Genomic DNA, 9,794 nt, shown 5'->3' with positions numbered 1-9,794 from the left:
AAAACTGCTCAAGCATGTCCCAATGATTTGCTGCTGCCAATGAACCAGAGCAAAAGCAGTTCTTTCTCGCCATCACTGTAGTTTGAATGGTGCATTCATTCCCTGGCCAAAAACTTTGTGGGTCTATTTTTTGGGGGGAAGGGGTAGATCTCAGCACATTAAACAGAAGGAACTATTAATTATTTGGTAGTTCATTATTCCATTGGTGGATTAACATGCTTAATCATGCATGCCTTTCCCACTTCAATTCCTAAAACAATAAAGAAATAGCAGTAATAAAATAGCTTGAAAATATAGAGCTTTATTTAAACAATAATTTCCATGTACAGAATAGATTCCTGCTATTTATATTAATGATGGTGCCTTGGTTGTGCTGCATTATGGGCTATTCTCTAGGGGAGAAATGAGTGAGATAAGACCACATTGGGGGCTGGGGCAGGTTAGGGGAAACCTAATTAAGACAGCAAGGCTGCTTACTCCTTTCCTGCCTATTGGGAAGGGACCAAGAAACCAAGTCAATAAGTGTGGGAAAAACTAAAATCTCTGCCCAGGCATCATGGCCCTGGGGGATAAGTGTTGTACAGCTATCCTTTTGGGAAGAGATTTTTCTCAGGGTCAGATTTTTAATAAGAAAGGATGGCACAAGCTGATACCGAGAACCATGAGGAGAATCTGGTGGGATGAGGAGGAAGAAGAAAGATCCACGGCCTCACCTCCCCAAGCCAGCTAGTTGAACCCTCAGGGCTGGTCTCTAATCCTACAGAGGGCTAGACAGTCACAGAAAACCAAGTATCTTAGTAGATGGGCCACTGAGTTTGGTTCTATATTTGAAATTGGGTAGATAGGGAGTTCTAACTTGATGCCCATGAAATAAAATTCCCTTCTGAATCCAGGAGTATTTCTAGACCCATGTTGTACATTTATGGGGCCTCCTAAGAGACCACGGGCCTACATTCCAGTGGCCAAGAGCCTGATTGGGAGATAGGAGTGTGGGCATGTAGGTCTAGGATGTAGCTACCCCCCAAATATAGTTTTGATACAGATCATCAGTGATAGATTTGAATATTTTGCAAATTAAATGACATACTTTTGCATAAAAATTAAATGGTGGAAAGATTATTAGAGTTAGCCTAGGTTGCAATATCATCTTTATGTCAGCTTTTCATTCTTATTCCTTTTTATACTAAAGAAAAGTGAAGAACATATTCTCTCCTGTCCCTGGGTTAGATTTCTTAAGACCCAGGTGTGCAGTGCGTCAGGTATAAAATAATTTGTTATTGGAACCAATACAACCTGCTTTATTGTCTGGGATACCAAGTTAATTTATATATATTTTTTCACATTCAAACTAGATAATGCCGAACCCTATACCACCTATTGCAAGACTATCTTTTCTCCTCTGACTGGGATCTTTCTCTTACGATAACTGCAACAACCTCAGAAATATGTTTTTTAGCACCAATTAGTCCAAGGGTCAGGCCCGGTTGCTGTTCTATTTTTCACTATATTGTTGCCATATAAGACCACTAAAACTCACCTGGTCCTGCCATCCTATTATCTACCTTGTCTACTGAAGGGCACTCTGCCTCCAACAGAGCAGGTGCCTCAACACTGAGCAGGAAACTCAGCCAAATGAAGCAAGCCCTGGTCTCTCTTGAGGCGTATTCTCTGTTGAGGCATTTCCAAAAGTGAGAATGAGATATAACACATGCTCAGGTGTGTTAGTTTCCTAGGGCTGATGTAATAAATGACCACGAACCAGGTAGCTTAGAACAACAGAAACTTGCTCTCTCACAGTTCTGGAAGCTAGAAATCTGAAATCGAGGTGTTGGCAGGGCCATATACCAGCTCCTTGAAGGCTCTAGGGGAGGATCATTCTTTGCCTCTTCCTAGCTTCCAGTGTTGTGGACAGTTCTTGGTATTCCTTGGCTTGTAGATGCGTAACTCCAATCTCTGCCTCCATCATCAAATGGTGTTCTCCTGTGTGTGTGTCTGTGTCCAAATTTCCCTTGCCTTATAGAAACATTCGTTTTTGGATTTGAGCCTACCCTAATCCAGTAGAAACTCATCTTCATTTGATTACATTGGCAAAAAACCTATTTCCAAATAAGATCACATTTATGAATATGAGAGGGTGGGACTTAAACATATCTTTCATGGCAGACAATTCAACCTATCACAGTCCAACCTCTTGGCCACCTCAAATTTATATTCTTCCCACAAGCAAAATACATTCATCCTATCCCCACATTTCCAAAAATTTTAATGCTTCCAGCACTGGGAAGTTTTACTTCTTTTCCCTTTATGTAGACTACTTCACTAGTCAGTCACTCTTCAATTACTTGGGTCTCAAATCTACATGCAAACACTACCCCCCATTCCCCCTCGCCCCACCACCCCCGCCACACATGGAAACTTTTCCCCCAGATATTTTTCCCAAGTACAAATTTGAATATTAAACATCACAACCAGTGATTAGAAGCAGAGTCTGTGAAGAGGGAATGGGAACACAATAGAGGAGAGATAAAGTGGCAGAGCCGGGAAGGGCCTTCTCTTCACAGATACTGGTACTTGTTTTCTTCTACATACTTGTCCAGGCTAGTCTCGACTTTGCATGGGCATGACTTTTTGAACCATGGTCTGGACAACACATCCTGCTCTGTTTATGCGGCACACACCTCCCGCTGATGCTGAGCTCTGTCTCCGACTTGCGAACCCCTCGCCCTTCGAACTCCTTTTGGGCATCTGCATTTTGGCTTTAACTTTTCTCCTGACCTGCATGCAGCTCTCACGTTCTGTTCTCTGACTGATTCCATGATTTTAGCTTCATAAAAAAGGACTTCATCGACCTTCTGATTTCCCGCATCTCCCGATAGTTCAATTCGTATGGTTCCTTTGGGCGTGGCATCTTCTTCCCATGTCTGCTCATATAGAATGATAAACTCTCTTATGTTTACTGAATTAACCTCTCAAGTTGGACACTAGCTTTGCCATATGCTTATGAGAGGCACGCCTATATTCAAGTTGAGAAGTTAATAATGTACTGGAAAAAAAAATCTTAACCAGTTAAATTAAGGAATTAATTAATTTCCTTAATTATTTGGTCCAGCACTGTCCAATATAACTTTCTGTGATTATGAAACAGTTCTATTTCTGTACTGACCAATTCAGTAGCCACTAGCCACATATGATTATTGAGTATTTGAAATATAGCTAGTGTGGCTGAAAAACTGAATTTCTAATTTTATTTGATTTTAATTAATTTGTGTTTAAGTTTAAATAGCAACTTGTGGCTGGTGGCTACTTTATTGGACAGTACAGATTTACTGTATACCATTATATTCTGTGACAGTACAAGATTTAAATCTTCAGGAGGAAATATCAAAGTGAATTCATGTTTTATAATAACTTTAGGATCTTAAGGGAAAAAGAAGAAAAAAAGGTGATGAACTTGGATATGGAGGTCGAACCCAATAGCTTCAGGGCAATATGAGTCAAGTTCATCATCATTCATGTGAGGTTGGAGATTGATATCTTCATCTATTTATCTCCAGGCACACTTCGAGAGCTATGGAATATCTGACAAAGGAGAAAAGGTTTGAAGCATATTCAGAGCAATTTTCCAGAAGCTGAGTGAGACCCTGGAGAAGCTGAGGACCTACCCTTTCCTAATGAGTAGCTTGGCCACTTGATAAAATTACTTGGCTCTCATTTTAAGCTACTGCAGCAGTAAGAGCTAGATTAAAGAATTAGTCTGGCATTTTGAAATTTGTCTTTTTTAATTTCTCTGAGTCCAATTTAATGTTTTCTTCCAATGAATTGCTTCATTAGCATCCATGTGCAAAATGTGATTCAGACTTTAAAAATAGAGGATGTCAAGGTTGAGATAATCTGTCTGATTGGGAGATTATCTTGCTCCTGAACTGGAAATCAAAAGAAAGCAAAGAAAAAGAGAGCAGTTAAGCAAAGACATGTTATTGACCCCAGGAAGTGCCTCTGTCGAAAAGCCTGAGGAAAATATTTTCTTAACGCCATGCAAACATACCTGACTTTATGGAGAACTTTAATCAGTTTGATTCAACTTTAACATGTTAGGACATCTGAGTTCTGTATGTGTCTGTCATTATCAAGAAACCCTTGTACAGAAAAGTTTTAATGAAAGGTAGCTGAATCTGGAATTGGTATAACGTACCCTCCTGTATGATGGGATGGCTGTAAAGAAGATAACGTGTGTACAGAATAGACAGAATAGACAGGGAAATGGAAACAGAGAGTTTGAGAAGTAATTTAATAATATAAAGAATTCTAATATTTAGATGCAATTAAAAATAAAGTTATATAGGAGCAAAACCCTCAGCCATTTTCCTTTCTGAATTCTTCATCGAGGAACAAGTAGTGTCTAGCTTGTGTGGTTTTGAATGTCTATATGTTTCTATGTTGGCTTTTGTGTCATTTTCCAAACAATTTCTTTAAAATATGCTTATAAATAAAATTCTTGCTTGCATTAGATAGGAATCAATTCCTCTGACATGTAAATTTTGGACAATTTACTTTATTAAAATAGAATACTGAGTTTATGTAGCAAAGGAGACAGGGCCCAGCTCCTCTCATATTGCCCTCCCTTCCTTCCTCCCCTCTCCTCCTTTCCTTTCCTCCCTCCCTTCCTTCCTTCTTTCTTCCTTCCTTCCTCCCTCCCTAACCTTGACATTTCCTTGATTTCCTTCCTTCCTTCCTTTCCTTTCCTTCCTTCCTTTCCTCTTCTCCCTTCCTTTCCTTTTTCTTTTCTTTTTCCTTTTCCTTTTTCCTTCCTTCTTCTTCTTTTTCTTCTTCTTCTTCTTCTTTTTCCTTTTTCCTTTTTCCTTTTTTCCTTTTTTCTTCTCTTTTATTCTTTCTGTCATATAGCTTTCTGGATGTGGGTGGAAATTATAAAAGAATTGACTGAGAAAATACAGTATTTTAATGTTTTGGATTTCATGTGCTCACTTCAGAAATACATATACTAAAATATTTTGGTTTTCAAAATCTGTGAAATATTCAGTCTCCAAGCCAGACTTCGACAGGAGCACGGCCTGATTTCTATGGTGAGATGGGCATTACCTGAAACACTCCTCTTCTTCCTTTATCTATTCTTCATTTCATCTCTCTAAGACAAGAATCTTTTCATTCTGAAATTCTCCTTTTTTTAATCTTCTTAAGTCCTTTATTTTACATAGAGATGAGGAGATACTGTTCATATCACTGTCACTTGCTAGGGAACTGATTTATCATATGTGACACTAGAAAAAATAAGACACTAATTTATATTCATGAAGTTCTCATGTGTACTTTCTAAACAGATATAATACAATGTCTAACCTCTCCAGGACATTCCAGAGACCTGTCATTTTGTGACATTTTCTTTTCAACATAAGCAAGAGAAAAAATAGTATATGAAAAGTAAAAATATTACAAATAAAACTGAATTGAACATTTTTCAGAGAAATAAAAAATTAGAATTACTAAGTGATGTTTTAGTTCCTAAACTTAATTCTTAAATACATCAGTAGTTAGAACTGAAAACTTTGGCCTAAAATTTGAGGATTATACAATGCATCTCTTGTGTGCCAGTGAATATCTGTACTGACGAAAGAACAAAACCAAAAGACATCAGTAATAACTGGGCACATTCAACTAAAGAAACCTGTAAAAAAACTTCACCTATAAACTTACAACATGGGAAATCTTTCTCCTGTAAAATTTTACTATAGCATATATTTCAATCAACCCCCCCTAAAGATATTTATCTTTTTAAGGTTTTTTTCTTTTATTTAATGCCATAATATTCAAGATCTCCCAGTGAAGCCAGATGGGATCAGCTGAAAGATAACTTTCTTAGAACAAGCTTTCCCAAGTTCCCAGATTTGGCTATGTTCCCCCGTTATGTTCCTTTACAGCACTCTGTACTTTCCCTCCATAGAACTTTGTATAAATGCAATGTATAAATGCATTTATACTTTGCATAAATGCAATTTACTTTGCAAATATTTGCTTCCCGACTGCTCATCATTAGACTAAGCTTCATGACGGAGATGCTACAGTGGCCCCATTCTCCCTGCACCCAGACCTGAGCACACGATCTCCCTGATATATATATATACATATATATACATATATATATGTATATATATATATATACACACACACACACACTGTATTTGTTCAGAAAGCATGCTGATTAATCAGTTGTGATTTTTACCGTCATCTTTAATGTATTTAAAGCATTTAAAGTTTCCATAAGAACAGAGGGACTTGGCTTTGGGGTAAACCTACGAAGCTGGCCCAATGCATCACAGCATTAGATTCCATCAAGGGCCTGGGGGTGAGTGTTCCTTTGTATTTGCAATTATATCCTGGGGAAAAAAACAGTGAGTAAGGTGTAGCTAAAGCATTTGTGTGATGAGATCAAATTAGATTTACTTTGCGACTAAGCTAATTCTTCTTCCAGCAGAAGTTGAAAGTGGAGGAAAATAAAAATGCTGTCTAACATGGAGGCGAGAGCAATCATTGACCAGAAGCTGAGCAGTCTTAGAAAGCTTCAGGGTTGAAGTCTGATACTAAATAATTTCCTGTCTTGGCAGGGTGGAACCAAATAAACTGAAATTGGGTATGAAAACTTTTTGAAGGGTGAGCTTAGAAAGCAACCTGTTCGTAAAAATACCAACTAAGTGACTGATGAATGTGGTCTTTCAGAGTGTTGAATGCTGGCTTTCTTAAAATATGACTATAAAAACCTGATGATCAGGCAAATCTGAACTTATTATTCACAAAGTCAAAGAGAAGGGAGAGCAAAGTCAGGATATTTTTGAGGCTTTGGAGTCTCAAAGGCTGAAGGGTTATAATAATAATAATAATAATGATATAATGATAAATAATGCTGCAATTGACATGGGAGTACAAATATCCAAGGTATGGAAACAACCTAATTGTCAGTGGATGAATAAATCAAGAAAATGTGTAAATACATATATTATATATAGATAAATATATTTATAATATATATAAAAATATTTATACATATAAAAAAAACTTCAGTCTCAGAAAGAAAATCCTGCCATTTGTGAAAAATCGATGAACCTTGAAGTCATAAGTTAAATAAAATAAGCCAGACAGAGAAAGACAAATATTGCATGATGACACTTATATGTGGAATCTAACAACAACAGCAAAAAAAAATTGGAACTCAGAAACAGAATAGAAAAGTAGTTGCCAAGGGCTGAGGGGTAGGAAAAATTGGGAGAGATTGTTAAAAGGGTACAAAGTTCAGATGAATAATGCCTGAGGATCTACTGTATAATATGGTGACTATAGATGATAATACCGTATTGTCTAATTGAAATTTGCTTAAAGAGTAGAACTTAAATATTCTCACCAAAAAATGGAGGAGGGAGAATATGTGAGGTGATGGATGTGTCAATTAGCTTGATGGGGAATCTTTTCACAATTCATACATGTATCAAACCTCATTGTATACTTTAAATATCTTATAACTTTATTTGTTAATTATACCTCAACACAGCTGACAGAAATAAAATAAAATTGGTGGGCACAGCAGGCAAGGGTTTTATGGTAAGGTTTCCAAGAGAATAAATAGTCATTGGATGCTATCTCTTGAAAAGCTGGACAATGTGATATTAGGTGAAATGGGATTTTGGAGAAATTATCCTCAACTTTAATCTTACTTAGTCGGCCAGAGTTTCCTGGAATAGTAAAGTCCTTTTGATGAAGACGGTGGAATAGGTGGGTCCCGTTGAAAGTTGATGGTGACCTGCATGAGTGAGGATGGTTTCAGGTCTCTGTACTCCTCTTGCTCTATAGCATTCTTCTGTTTTAGCAAAAGGAGACCCCTTGAAGGAGCATTGGGGAAATACTGGTTACATGAACACAGAATTTTAAGTCACCAGTGGCAAAGAGGTGTGATATCTTTCAACCTACCTACTCCATCATGAGCAAGACTTATTCCTTAACTTCTACTTCAGAGTTGCCATTCGAGCTCATGAATTTAAATTCCCTCACTTCCAGATCTCTAATGAAATAAATATATAGCAATAAAAAGGTACTAGAGCAGGAAAAGAGGGGAAATGGCAGATGCTACTTGTTTAATTCATGTACTTAGGGGCTTCCAGAAATATTTGGTAGGTGAAATTATTTGTAGTGGGAACAGATAACATAAATTTATAAGGTCAGTTATTAATGCATTATGCAAAGTACAATAATACTACAAACAGTATAATATTTCTGATAGGTATGTGGAGAAATGCTATTAAGTGGACCTGTTATAATTTGTTTTGTCTTATTACATGCTTGGTTCAAAATGGCCATTCTCATAATCAAATGAATAGCAGATGCAGTGAATATTGTGATTCAATTTTAAAACATAAAAAATGTTCCTAATAAAATACTTATTTAATTTTTTGGAAAAAAAATATCGCAACCTGGCAAAATGCATTAAAATGCTAAGCAGAATTCAAGAAAGAAAGTCAGTATGTCAGGGCCCCTCCATGGAATGAAAGATGAGCAAATCCTCCTGACCTGGCTGAGGAGAAAAGAAAAACACACTAAAACTCCAGTGATTACAAAACTCTACACGAACACATGCCTAATTGACAGGGTCAGATTATAGCAACAGCATAGTTATTGTTTTAAGTGATTTAGAGAGAACTGGATTAACTGGGATACTGGTGTTCTAGTTCCCTTCTTTTGGCCCTTACGAGACCCCTCTTCTTCCATCAGATGATTCTCTCTGAGGTGATGGTGATGAATCCATGTAAAGCAGAGTCACAAACTCGAATGCCCACAGAGAACAGGAATTCAATATAAGAAAGTAAAGTGGGCCTGGGTGAGGGTGGGGGGTTATGGGAAGCGCTAAGAAGTGGTGGTAACTGGTGAATGGGAGCCGCAACTACTCAGATCTAGTTGATTGTCATCATGTAGGAATATATGCCCAATGTGCCAGAGGTTCTGATGGTTCAAGAAATTTTGGCTGAATTTTTAAATAGTAGTTTTCTATTTATATTGTAATGGTAAAAAAAAAAAAATCCCACATATCTACAGGTTGAACTTTACCTGCGGGCCTCCTGTTTTTTTAAAAGCTAAATTCTAAAGACATAATAGCCAATACAACATCCACTTTGTCCCTTGTCACTCTCATAATGTCAGACAGGAGGCCCACGATGCCTTTTAATTTGAGGAAGAACCCTCATCCTAGCCTAGAACACCCTTTACTGCTTATAGCAGGATGTAAATTTCCATTGTTAGTCCCACATTATTCTTTTAGGTTAGAGAGGTCTTTAATTGCCTGCTAAACATTAGAATATCTCTGATTATCACCTTATTGAAGTAATAAATCTAACCCAATAGAAACTTCTGCTGAAACTGATTAACTAATAGATGATGGGAAGAAAGCAAAGCTTCAGGGAAATGGTTCTCTGTGAAAAAAAAAAAAAATCACTCGTTTAACATATAGATCCCCTGGCTTTAGCCCTACAGATCTGAATTTTTAAGATCTAGTGAAGAGTCAAACTGCCTGTTCAATGAGCCTCCTGGGCGATTCTCCCCTAGGTAGATTTTTAGAAATAAACAAAGACCAAAATGTAAGCAGTGATTCTCAGACTTGAGATGCCTCAGAAGCACTCAGAGGGCTTGCTGTGAGACAAATTGCTCATCTCTAACCCCAGAGTTTCTGTGTCAGTAGGTCTGAGGTGGGGCCAGAGAATTTGCATTTATAGCACATGTCCCAGTAAGACTGAGGCTGCTGG

The sequence above is a fragment of the Pteropus medius genome, unplaced genomic scaffold, assembly GCF_902729225.1.
Source record: "Pteropus medius unplaced genomic scaffold, Ma_sr-lr_union100, whole genome shotgun sequence".
Taxonomy (NCBI): domain Eukaryota; kingdom Metazoa; phylum Chordata; class Mammalia; order Chiroptera; family Pteropodidae; genus Pteropus; species Pteropus medius.
The sequence above is the reverse complement of the archived record's forward strand: the minus strand, read 5'-3'. Positions refer to the sequence as shown.